Below are 12,151 nucleotides of genomic sequence, written 5' to 3'. Positions count from 1 at the left end.
ATTCCAACTCTGCAAGGCCAGGGCCACGTTCTGAGACATGTTTAAAGAAGTTCAGAGGCCAAATGTTGGTCTCCTATCCTCAGGAATATATAAAAGCCTACATATCAATGTAAGTGGAAATACCCGCACCAAGTCTGAACTTACTTGACTGTTAAAAAAGGAGCCTATACAATGTGCAAGACAGTCTGAAAGAGAACCAGATGACTAGGTGAAAGGCAAGCGAGCCCCATTGCTATTTTAGGATGCAGTAGGAGCACTGTACAGTGCTGGCAAATATGCCACAAGGCCAGTGCGAGAGATACATCCTTCCAGAGAGGTGTATGCTGGGCACACATTACCCTAAAGTCCTACACAGGTACCAAATGCCCAACTCTGTGCAACTGAATCCCATGCTGTTACCTAAAACCAGGATGAGCTGCCACAGCTGCTGACTTCTGTATTATGCAAATACATTATACAGTGAAGCTACGTGACTAACGTTAAGGAAAGCATTTAACTTTAAGGCAACTAAGTTTATTCTCATAAGCATTATCAATGTAGTCCATAGGATCTCTTGTGTATACATATATATGTCTTCATGATGAAAGCTGGATAGATTTATCAAGACAATCAATGAAAATGTCATCCTCATGGTTCCAGCAAAGCACAAATTAAAACAAATGTTTTTTTTAAAACTGCTTTGAACTTTAGCTATGCTAACAAAACCAGAGGAAACTTCCCAATGGCTATTCAGTTGAAGTTGACTCTGCCCCTCTACCCTAACTGAACAGTAGTGTCTGGAGATAAAGATTAGTACTGTGATTAATGTTCAGGTATAGCACAGAGGAAACAAATGACTTCTCCAGCTTTCCTACCAATTGCGTGGCTTTGGGAAAGTCAATTAATTATGTCATGCCTGTATTTGCTAATCAATAGACAGTGATGGAATATCCTTGTCTCATGGGACCGATTCAACATTAATCTGATCTATTTTTATTGATGCTTTCAGAATCCCAAACTTGCTATGTAAATCCAAATAATTAACATATAGGGACCTCTGGCAATTAATATATTGGCAAAGGTATAAATAACTCAGTCACATTATGTGAAGTTATTATGCACAGAGTTATCTTACTAGAAACAGGATATCCTAAAACTTAAATTAACTCTATGAATTATAGACATTAAATGACAAATGTGAAAAGTAACACTGCAGCATCACATACAGTTGAAGGACATAACTATCAACTAGGAAAAGATAATAAAGGGTGGAGCAAAAGTTTTGAAGATCCTGCCACTACTGACACTGCCTACCTCACATGGGTAGAATAGTTCAAGTAGAGATTACTGTTTCACAGCTGAACAGTAGATTCACGCAGCCCAAATTAATTTTTTTTAATGTGCTATATACATTGCCCTAGATAAAAGTTCTTGGTACTGTAAACTTCATTATAATGTGAGCATTAAATATGAAAAAAATCCCAAAATCTAAAAATAGAAATGAAGAAACAGATTAAAAGCAAAGCAGCATGCTCCCTGCTAATTTCTTATTAAAAAAAAATAATTAAAAAAAGGAAGATAAGTAATCTCAACAAAGTTTAGACATAGTCTTAAAAACTACTTACCTCTTGATCCTAAATTGGCATAGTGAGTGCAGTAAAAATAAAGATCCTGTCCTGGGTTTTATACCCCAAACCAGATGCATTGAGGGCTAAATAATAAAGACTATGAAATATAGATGTCCAGATTTTTCAAAAGCTTGTGCCAGGGAACTGGCAGTCTGAGAGGCTAAAAGCCTTTTTGGCTCTTTAAGCACTCAAGACACTTCTACAAATTCATAGATGTTAAGCACAGAAGAGAATGCCATCACTGCAGATCATCACCTGGTAACTTGAACAGGAGGGAACAGTCGTCACTGTTTTCCTAAATATACATAATTGTGCCAAATAACTTGCAGATTAATTAGAACAAATACTTATAAAAGAATAACTACCTTATGTATAATTTTTTATGTAATAATTAACTACTTTCATATAAATAATTGGTTACAATCATTGTAAAAATATTTTATCTCAATTCCAACCTAACTTTAAAAAAATAAAGCAACTTCCATGTGCTGACTCTTTCAATAACTTTCTCTTCTACAATAAACCACAATCTATTAATCGGTAAGACCCAGTGAAATCTGTGATGAAGTCACCATTGTTTTATCTCTAACAAGGTAATTCCCTCTTCATGTAGCAAGTTTTTCAGCTTGTTGGTGTTCTGTCACTTATTCAAATCCACTATGGCTTCCAATATCTTTTTTTCAGTATTACATAAACTTGCATACTATGTTTTTCCTGAAGGCAAGGTGAACACTTTAATTTCATGATTACGTACAGAGGTGTATTTTAAAAAGCACCTAATGAACCACACAGAAGCATCAACCTTGTGAGACAGTCATCTTTAAGATGCAACTGACACAACAATCATATTCCAAAAGATGTCTGTATCTCATTCCTCCATCTCCCAGCTGAGCCAAGAGGGTATGAGGTAGCACACGTGCCCTAGATTCATCTGATTTCCACTAAACAAACCTATTACCTCTAAGCAACACACTGGGGGACACAGGAACTTTTAAAACCTTTATTTTAGTCATTCAATACAGTTTTTGATACAGGTCCAGTCCCACGGGGTTCTACCTGCAAAAGATTTTTTAAGAGCATATGACTAACTGTACAAAGTGAGACAAAGATACATGCATTGAGAAGGGAGGGGGCAAAAAAGCCTTATATATCACTAATTCAGTAAAAAAAGGCCCAAAGAATAGTCACGTGTCTTTTTGACAGCTGATATAGAGCTTATAGCATAATGTTGAGGACCAAGGACAGACCATACTAGGGCCATTTGTGGTAAACCCTAAGAAAATCAACTCACCTTTCCCTGTTTTGCATGCAGATTCTTTTATCCATCCTGAGATCCAGCCCAGGAGCTCAATGGCAGAAGGTAAAGGGCAGAAATTCTGAATAGTTCTGCAAGGGATCTTCCTGATGGAGTCAGACAATTCCCAAATGCCATGGGAAACACAAGAGGAGGAAACAAATTACCTCATGACCTCTACCCAAATATAAAATGAAGTTAGAAGCAACATTCAAGAAATCATCCTGATTTTAACTACAATGCACATAAAAGACAATCACACACTTTTGTCTACCGGAGCACCTGAACACAAAGTTTAGGTGTGTGTCATTGCAGGTACCTCAACATGAAGAGATGAGATCTTCTTAAGTTCCAGATTCACCTGTATGATTCCATCAATTTGAGGTCATGACCACTGTTCTCATCAGAGAAGTGGGGGAAAAAAATAAATATATCTATAAATAGATACATATATTTATATATATAAAAGAGAGTGTGTGTGTATATGTATGTATGTATATGAAGAGAACAGCATCTATCATTTCTATCATTACCCATCAGATCTGGGGGGTAGCTCATGGCATAATCATGATGAGAAGAATGAAGAAAGCACAGATTGAATAGTTGTGAAAGGACACTGAGAATGACAGTCTGTGACCAAAGCAGCTGATGAGAAGAAGCATCTATATGGGAAATACTCAGTTGTACCATGCCAAGATCTGAGCAACAGCTGCAATATTTCATAGAAACACTGTGAGCGTCAAGCTGCAGCAGCTTAGTAAAAACTCTACAGATGCGTATGGAATCCATTCAGTATTAAAATGTGTCATGATATGCCATGCTTACTTGAGTGGAATGAAAACTCACACCAGTTACAGACCCCTACCTCTGGCTACATATTTTCAGACTTGCTCATATGTTCATACGCTTTCATCAGTGCCCCATGAAGAGTAAATGTTGGCTGTTTACACAGTTCTCAAATACCAGTTTCCAGGAACTTTTCCTGATTGCACAAGAATACTGTTCTGTAATACTTTTAACAGTCAGTGGCTTATTTGTTATCCTACATTTTGCAAAATCACTTGATTGCTTTCTTTTGACTGCGTTTAGTAAACATAATGCACATTTCACAGCTTTCAATGCTTACCTACCTCACCACCTTGCCACATAACTAATGTGGATGCTGCTTTTTTAATTGTTTCTTTGAAGTATTCAAAACCAGTCACTGTTAAGAGATGAAATATAAGGCAGGAAGTTTTGATGGAACATATGGCAGACAAAACCTCAAGCAGACTGATAGGGATTATTGGAGGTTGTTCTTTTTTACTCCCTATTCTGCGGGCAATAAGATACTGCTAAAGAGCATCTGGGAAATCCACCTAGCAAATCCCTTGTTGTTGCAGGATCTAGGACATCAGCAATGATTCCAGTACCTCACTTTTTTCCTGTGGCGTATTACAGCTGCACCATTGTTCTTTCCTATAAGGGTGAAGGTTATTAATCAGAACTTCATGGATGTTGTGATGTTTAGTGAGCTGAACTGTTGCAGATCCTCTTGGAGTAAATGTCTATTACTAAGGTTGCCAATTCCAGAGGACTGGACTCAGTAATTCAGGTGATTCCTTACAGTCCTCTTTTCTGGTAATTGATATTACTATCTACGTCTATTTTCTTTCTAAAAATAAAATTTCAGATAGGTCTTCCTAGGAGTCTTTGGAAGCAAATGGAGGAGAACAGAGGAGAATTAACACAAAAAGCTGAAGCAGCAAAAGGAGGGTTAAAAGACTAGCAACAAAAAGAAACATGAAAGAGAAAAAAATAGTGAAATAGTTGAAAAGTTGAATTTTACTTCTTCCTTCATTCATTAAAAAAATGACCTATTCAGTTCTTTCACATCACCTTGCAAATCCAGTTATGTGAATAAGTAAGTATCCAAAAAAAGCATTCCGTGTTCTAGTGTACCTAATTATTCTCAGCAATTGCTGTAGAGGGAAAATGGAGAGCACACAAAAGCACAGTTTGAAAGTGTATCAAGTATTCAGCAAGACATTTGACGAGTGGCATTCAATCAACAAAAAACAAGATTAGCTTGTGAGATGTCTGTAAGACAACTAATAAAAATTATATTTATTTTAAAGCCTCAGCAATATGTTGTTATAAAAGTCATTAAAGAAAAAAAAAATCTTTGACTTCTTTCCGCCCTTTCTTCAGCAGGTGACTTGGTGTATAGAAAATAATTCAATACCAGAAGAAAAAATAGGGCTAACATTTTGGGATTATCAACTTCTTGAATAACAATATATTTTTGGAGGAGTCTAACATTTGTAGAAAGTGGCCAATTATCAAGCCGTTCATCACAGGTTAGTTGAGGATCAGCTCTTCAACCTCTGCATCTGAAAAATAAAAAAATGACAGTTCATTAGCTGTAAATAATATTAAGACTAAACATAAATGTAGTAGGTAGCAATTGTTGCTGCCCCATTATATCTCGCTCAATTTACCATCAAATAGTATTTAATCTTCTAAGAGCAATATTTGCTCTCAGTCTTTTTTCTAGCTGGTAGAGGAGCTGCGTATGTGATAACAGAAGGAGAAGAAAAAGCTGCAGTGAACCATTTGACCTGGTAGGACTTCAACACAAATTCAATTTCCTTCCTAAGACAAAAAAACAACAAACAAAAGACAAAAGCAAGAGTTAGGGATTGAAGGATATTCATTGTAACAAGGCCCAGCCTTCCAAGTATCTGTCAGGAACAAACCCTGGTTGAAGTCAACAGCAATTTGCCTGAAAGGTACAGAGTTGGGTTCCTGGGCTGTTGAGTTACAAAAAGTTCTTGGCTGTAAACAGGGAGGGAAGTAGTAATTTCGTACACCTTACCTCACTGATCGCAGATGCACTTGATAGCTTTCTCTCTTGTCTGAACAGATGTCCAGCCACTAAAATCAAGTTGGACAAAGTCCTGCATCCCCTCTGGGTACAACTGCTTCTGTTTCAGTTTGAGGGACCAATGACTCCAAAGGTGAGTGTAAATGAAGATAGACAGCTGGATCTGTGAGTAATACACATGCAATCTGGAATCAACAGCACCACTGTCTGATACTTGACCAATGTGCACTTGTTCCTTTAAAAAAAAAAACTTCTGAGAAAATTTATGAAAGGTCGCATTAAAAGTTATTCTTTTCCATGCCAGTTCTACATTAGCTGGGATTTCATACGCATTTGGAGCCAGACTGTATTCTCCATTACAGATATGTAAATCTAGGGTAGCATCATCAACTTCAGTTTAATTGACCTGGATTTCCATCATTGTAATGCATGCCCTGCAGGAAACCAATTTCATTTTCAAGAGCTTTCACTGAACATGAAAACCTGCTACTAAATATACTTCCAATGGGAAGAATTAAACATAGAATTGATGTTGTCATAGACAAAGGACTTTGATGAATGTGACTGTGAGAGAATGCTAAAGCATTCATATCTTTAGACAAACACTGCACTGATTTTTTCATGCACCTGTAGTTTTCTCTCTTCATAACACCATTCTATTTTGCTATTTATTATGGGTAACTCCCAAAATCAGAAGATTCAAGTCTGGACAAAACCAGTGCTTTATAAATTCAACTTCTTTTTCAAGGAAAAGGCTTATTAAACCATTATTAAAATAACATAATTTTTTTGGTACCAAAAAGGTACTCAGTGGTGTATAACAATTCCCCTATCAAAGAGCAGCAAAAAAGAAGACAGACCTTTTTTTCTTCATAGAACTATACTTCTTTCTCCAAACAACAAATAAACTGACTTTTGAAGCTGTAAAATTGTGATTTTCTCAGCTTTCTCCCTTTCTAAAAGTGGGGGAAAGTAAAGCCAAGGTGATTGATAAAAATGGTAGAGGAAAATATAACGGACTTAGTCTTTACAATGACACCAACCTATAAAACCCCTGTGTATGAAGTAGGCGTTAATAGGGAAAAAGAAAACAGGCTAGTTTGTCTTACTTGTGTAGGTGAGTGGGTAGGGAAAAATGAGATGACAAAACTCCTTGCATACACTGTTTTCTGTCCTTTCGTTAATATTTTCCATGCATAGGAGAAGAGAAGGGGCCTATCTCCCTCTATTGTAGTGTATCTATCTCCCAAGGAGGTGTGAAAAACACTGGCATGTCTACTACCTTTGCACAAACCTGAGTACAGCAGAGAAAGAAAAAGGTGCATACTTCAACAGAACATTTGAGCCTGCCTTCACACACCAACAAAGTGAGGTGCAAGCCAAAAGATGTTGTAGCCTTGTATTACCCACCATGATGGCAGCGGGGGTGGATTTCAACTTCAGTTCACTTCTATCATTTTCACTTTTGAATCTCAGTACAAACTGTTTCCAAGGACTTAGTGAAAAGCAGCAATGCTGGAATCTATAGGATAACAATTAAGGCACAGCTGTAAGAAGTCACCATCTTCTCCTTGGTGTTGTGGTTGGAATGGTGGAAGCAAGCTGGGATACCTGTGGAGCTGCAGGCTTTAGTCTGTGCTGATGTCTTGCTGCTCCACAGGGTGTATGTCATGCACTATCTTTGCATTCTGCCCCATTCTTACGTTGGTGTTTACTCAAACGCTAGTACACCACTAACTTTTGTAATGTCCTGCCTATACTTTTCACCACACTTTGCTTCCCTCCTCATATGTTATTCATTACAGTAGCAAACAGAATTTCACGCTAAGCCTCTTCCTAGTCTTAACAATTAAGACATAAAATAAGGCTGTCAAACATCTGGACTGCAGACACTTAAGATATTTTCATTAACAAAACAGCAGTCCGTAAAATACGGCATTGCTTTGACACTTTCTGTCCTGCTATGGAAATGAAATAAAATATAACAATTAAAACAAAACAAAACAAAAATCCAGTTTCCTTTTATGCCATACGTAGGTAGCAAGATCCAACTTGAAGTAAGAGAGATGAGTGAGAAGTTCTGCAGAGAGGATGAGTTGGAGTCAAATACTCCTTTCTGAAAGGCTTAACTAGCTCCTAATTCAGTTTCATTATCAGTAACTTGGGCACTTGGCACCATAAACTAGAATGGCAAAAAGGCATTTTCTTTGAACCAAAAAAAACCCGGTATGCAGAGTTTACTAGTATCCTCAAAAGAGGAGGACACACTTCTATCTTACCCTTTTTAGCCTTCCTTCCTGCTTAGAGCTAAGGTAATCATATCATGTAAGAACCATATGACAATGTGCTCCAATTCAGCTGAAACCTGTCTGTGCCATTTGAATATAAATAATGAACGATGATGAAAGAAAAAAAGAAATGATAAATGTTTTCATTATGAAGTGAAAAAAAAGAAAAGAATGTCTCCAACACTGTTCTTCAACGTGCCAAATTCCCACAATCTGTATTTTACCTCTTGCTTCAAGTAGATGCACTCCTATTTCACACTCCTTTAAGAATTTTTTTAACACATTTCTTACTAAGTGGCTCAATAAGCTACTACTGCTCTATATAAAAGCTCACTGTAACTCCTGAGGACCCCACTTCTACATGCTATATGCTATATGCTCCCTCATATACTGACCATTTCTCCAAGCGAACTTGCACTAAAAATATAGGCAAAGGGGAACTAGACAGTGACTTCACGCGCCGCAGAGACACGGTGTCAGATGTGATGATGTTCCCTGGATATTAGGAATGACCTTTCATATTTTCCTAAGATACAATCATATCTTTAAAAATGAGAGAGAGAGAAAGGAACATATTGAAACTCTACCTTACTCCTCAGAGTTCATGTCTGTCTGTGGCTAAATTCATGTGTACTTTCGGAAAACAGCTGGATTGACGATGCATCAGCAAGTTACAACAGACTAATCAGTATATTTGTATATTCAGGCCAGGTTGATTGGACAGTTGTGCCTGGCTTCCTTCTGTAATGATGAGCTTTGGCAAAGGAGATGTTACGAGATTCTACAGCTGGACTAACCACTGAAGATGACCAAAGTTTTAACTAGGGCATCATGCAGAACGTTAAATGACTCTTCACCCAGGATCTCACATCCCCTTTCAGATCCCATGCAATGTTACCGTCTTTAAATACCTTCTTAGAGCAGGACCTGTCTTATAAGTGGACAACCTTCCAGCCTAACCTGCTGTAGTGTAAATGCATCCATTACAGCACCAGTTTGAAGTTGCAATAGTTGGGAATACATGGCCCCTGGCACTGGCCCATGATGGTAAGACTGGTCTTTACATCAGGCTGAAGAAAAAAGCTTGAGAAACACTTTAAACGTCCAACATTAAAGGAGTGACAGAAAGATCTTCCTTTTAGAAACTACATGACAGCTCTGCCTTGCTGTGAACCACTGTAACTATAATGACATGAACATTAGAATGCAGTAGTATAATTAAAGGTCATTGTATGCAGCAATAATTATTTACTGTTCTCTTCTTTAAAACTTTGCTTTTCTTTTCAGACTTAGAGAAATATTAATTATCTTGTGCATTTCTCCATGAAGCCAATTAGACACTCGGCTAAACATAACGCATATTAACTTAGCCTACCATACATACAGAGGGCCTGGAGGTGTCCAGCTTTTCTATCAGAAATTTTGTCTGGTAAAAAGAAAAAAGACATTAATCAACTGCCTGCACTTAGTAGATATCTGGACAAAATGGACACATGGTATGTGTCCTCCTTATTACCTTACTTTAATATATCTCCCAGGCGTTCATGATCAGTAGTATGTGTTTCTGTCTGGGAAATCCCAAACAGAAGTTTTGCATATTAGGAACATCCTTTGCAATAGAGACATAATGAACTATTTATTGATCCAGGTAAGATACATGGCATGATATAAGTACAGCTGGTTAGCTCAAAACCTGTTTTCCCATACTGTATCACAATAACCTTGTTATGCAAATGCAGAAGAGACATCATTTCAAAGGAGTGGGCTTGCTGTATTTCATGAAATGATGTAGAAAAGATAAAGAGATAAAGCCATATAATGAGATTTTAAAAATAAAATATATGGTCTAGGAAAAAGCAATAACACAAGAATCACAAATCAAAAATCTCAGTGCTACAGAGACTTCACTGTGGTCATACAGAAACCTAGCAGTCTCACACGTAAGTATATAATAATCTAAAATAATCTATATGTGCACTTAACTATTTGAATTCATAGAATTGCATTTGCAGAGCATTTACACATTAGTTTTATAACTCTTTTGTCGTACAAAGAACCAGACCTGTTAAGGTAAATTTATGTATATATTTGTGCAGCTATCCAAAATTTCACTGACTTCAGTTTAGCCCTGAATGGTTGTAGAAAGTTCTGCTGCCGTGAACATCTCCATCTTATTGAAGGATGAGCTCCCTAATATCAGCTTAATAAAATCATATATATAAAGTATATACATACACATATACATATATACATACATACTTACATATATGTATATACCAAATTTTTCATTGCATGACATTTTTCCAGTGAATGGTAACACAATTTAGACCAGATTTTAAGGTTATGTTACAATTTGGCAACTCCATTTGGCATGTGGTCTTTTTACACAGAGGTTACCACACATACTCACTGCCTGAAACTGAGGATTCAAAGAGGAAAGTTACATTGTCCACTGAAACATCACACCTGTTTAAAGAGTGTTATCAACATCAGTTTTAAAAGTCATATTCTGAAGTGACTGAACAGAGTATTCTTTAAATAGTATACCCTAATAGTTGGAAAATTAAAATTTGTTCACAGGGTTATCTGATCTCCAGTCTTACATCAGAGTCTCTTCTGACAAGAAGACTTGATTTGTTATTCCCAAAAAACTACATTTCTTACAAATCACTAATGATTTCCTCTGTGTACATTAGAGAGACCTGATTTTAGGGAAATGTTAGGTAACCCTCTTTGGACATCCAAGACTCTTTCATAGACTGAAGCCACCATCTAGCAAGCCTTCCATATACCATAAGCATATAATTGCTTCAAATAGGTACTGACAAGATGAATATTCTAAATATTGAACTTCCACAAAGAAATAACCATTTAAAAAACCAAAACATTTGTCTATTAGCTGTCAGATTTGCAAAGAAAATATGATGGGAAAACTACAGCTTTTATCTCAACTGCTTCTTCTGATCATGTTTCTGCAGTATGTACAAAACTATCAATCAGAACTGTATTGTCAAACAGTGGAGCCCACCTCTACACATGCGAATGAAGTATTGTTCTTGTAAACAGTGTTGTACAGGCAAATACTTATAGTTTAACAAAACTGCTTGTTTCCAGAAAAAAATAAGCTCCCTTAAAAAAATTGTGATTTGGTCAGGAGGTATAATATGTTGATAATTTTCAACAAAAAAAAGTAGTCTTTTGTCTTTTTGTGGCTAGATTCAGCTCTGATATGTTATCTTTAGACCTAGTGACAGGTCAGAACAGATACAAGTTGACCAGATAAACTGTGGCTGCAAATTTAATAAAACATACATGATGCAGTATCCAAAAAGGAGATTCAGACGCAGCAGATAGGGAATATGTCAGCCAACAGATCTTCCCGGCTCCAGCCCTCTGACTCTGGATTTCACAGAGTCCTTGCCATCTCGAGCAAGTAACATCATCTGCAGGCTGAACGGGCTGTGGTAGAAGCTGGAGGAAGTATGATGTATTACTTCCTGCAATGTTAGCCCAATAATTAAAATATATTTCCCCTGCATTTAGAAACCAGGTATTTTCTTCGCTAGCTTCTTGCATAACTTTTCTCAATTCTTTGCCACATAAAGGTACTGTAAGAATACTACATTATAAGAAATGGCATATCAATTTGATATTTGGTGAATGCTGCAGATTATTTTTCTCATGAAACATGATTAGAGGTTACACTGAACACATTTGCTTACCCATCACTACCAATATTGCCATTATTCAGGTCTAATCATGCCTGATAACTGTATAACTGTGAATGGCTTGGTGGTTAGATGCTGCGAAAGCACTGGGAGAATTCCTAGATGACTTCAAAAAACAACCCATACACTTGTTGTATTCTGAGTAAAAAGGATATGTGAGATGTGGTTCCTAGTAAACTATAGTACTCTATTAACCTTACTTGTCCTTTATTTTGTTTCCTTTATGGCAGAGAATTGGAGTCCTGGCTAGTTCCTTGTGATACGGTATGCACGTGGGCAAGGGTGAGTACTGCACACAACTAGGAGTTTGATCTTCTGCATTGTTCAAAATTAATCGGCTCAGTAACGGCCAGAACACTCTTCTGGAA

The 12,151-nt window shown here is 37.0% G+C and overlaps 1 protein-coding gene and 1 long non-coding RNA gene across 5 annotated transcripts in view; both read right to left on the bottom strand.

Moving 5' to 3' along the window:
- Window positions 1–12,151, bottom strand: part of NOL4 (nucleolar protein 4) — a 201,352-nt gene that overhangs the window by 70,875 nt on the left and 118,326 nt on the right. The gene's annotated exons all lie outside the window — the stretch shown is intronic.
- Window positions 3,443–8,754, bottom strand: LOC130146710 (uncharacterized). The gene is made up of 3 exons (XR_008820986.1): window positions 5,759–8,754; window positions 5,382–5,535; window positions 3,443–5,273 (listed from the first exon to the last, which is right to left on the bottom strand). It is a non-coding gene; the product is annotated as an uncharacterized LOC130146710 (long non-coding RNA).

The sequence above is a fragment of the Falco biarmicus genome, chromosome 3 (assembly GCF_023638135.1).
Source record: "Falco biarmicus isolate bFalBia1 chromosome 3, bFalBia1.pri, whole genome shotgun sequence".
Taxonomy (NCBI): domain Eukaryota; kingdom Metazoa; phylum Chordata; class Aves; order Falconiformes; family Falconidae; genus Falco; species Falco biarmicus.
Note: the sequence above shows the minus strand (reverse complement) of the source record. Positions and strands in the feature narration are given on the sequence as shown.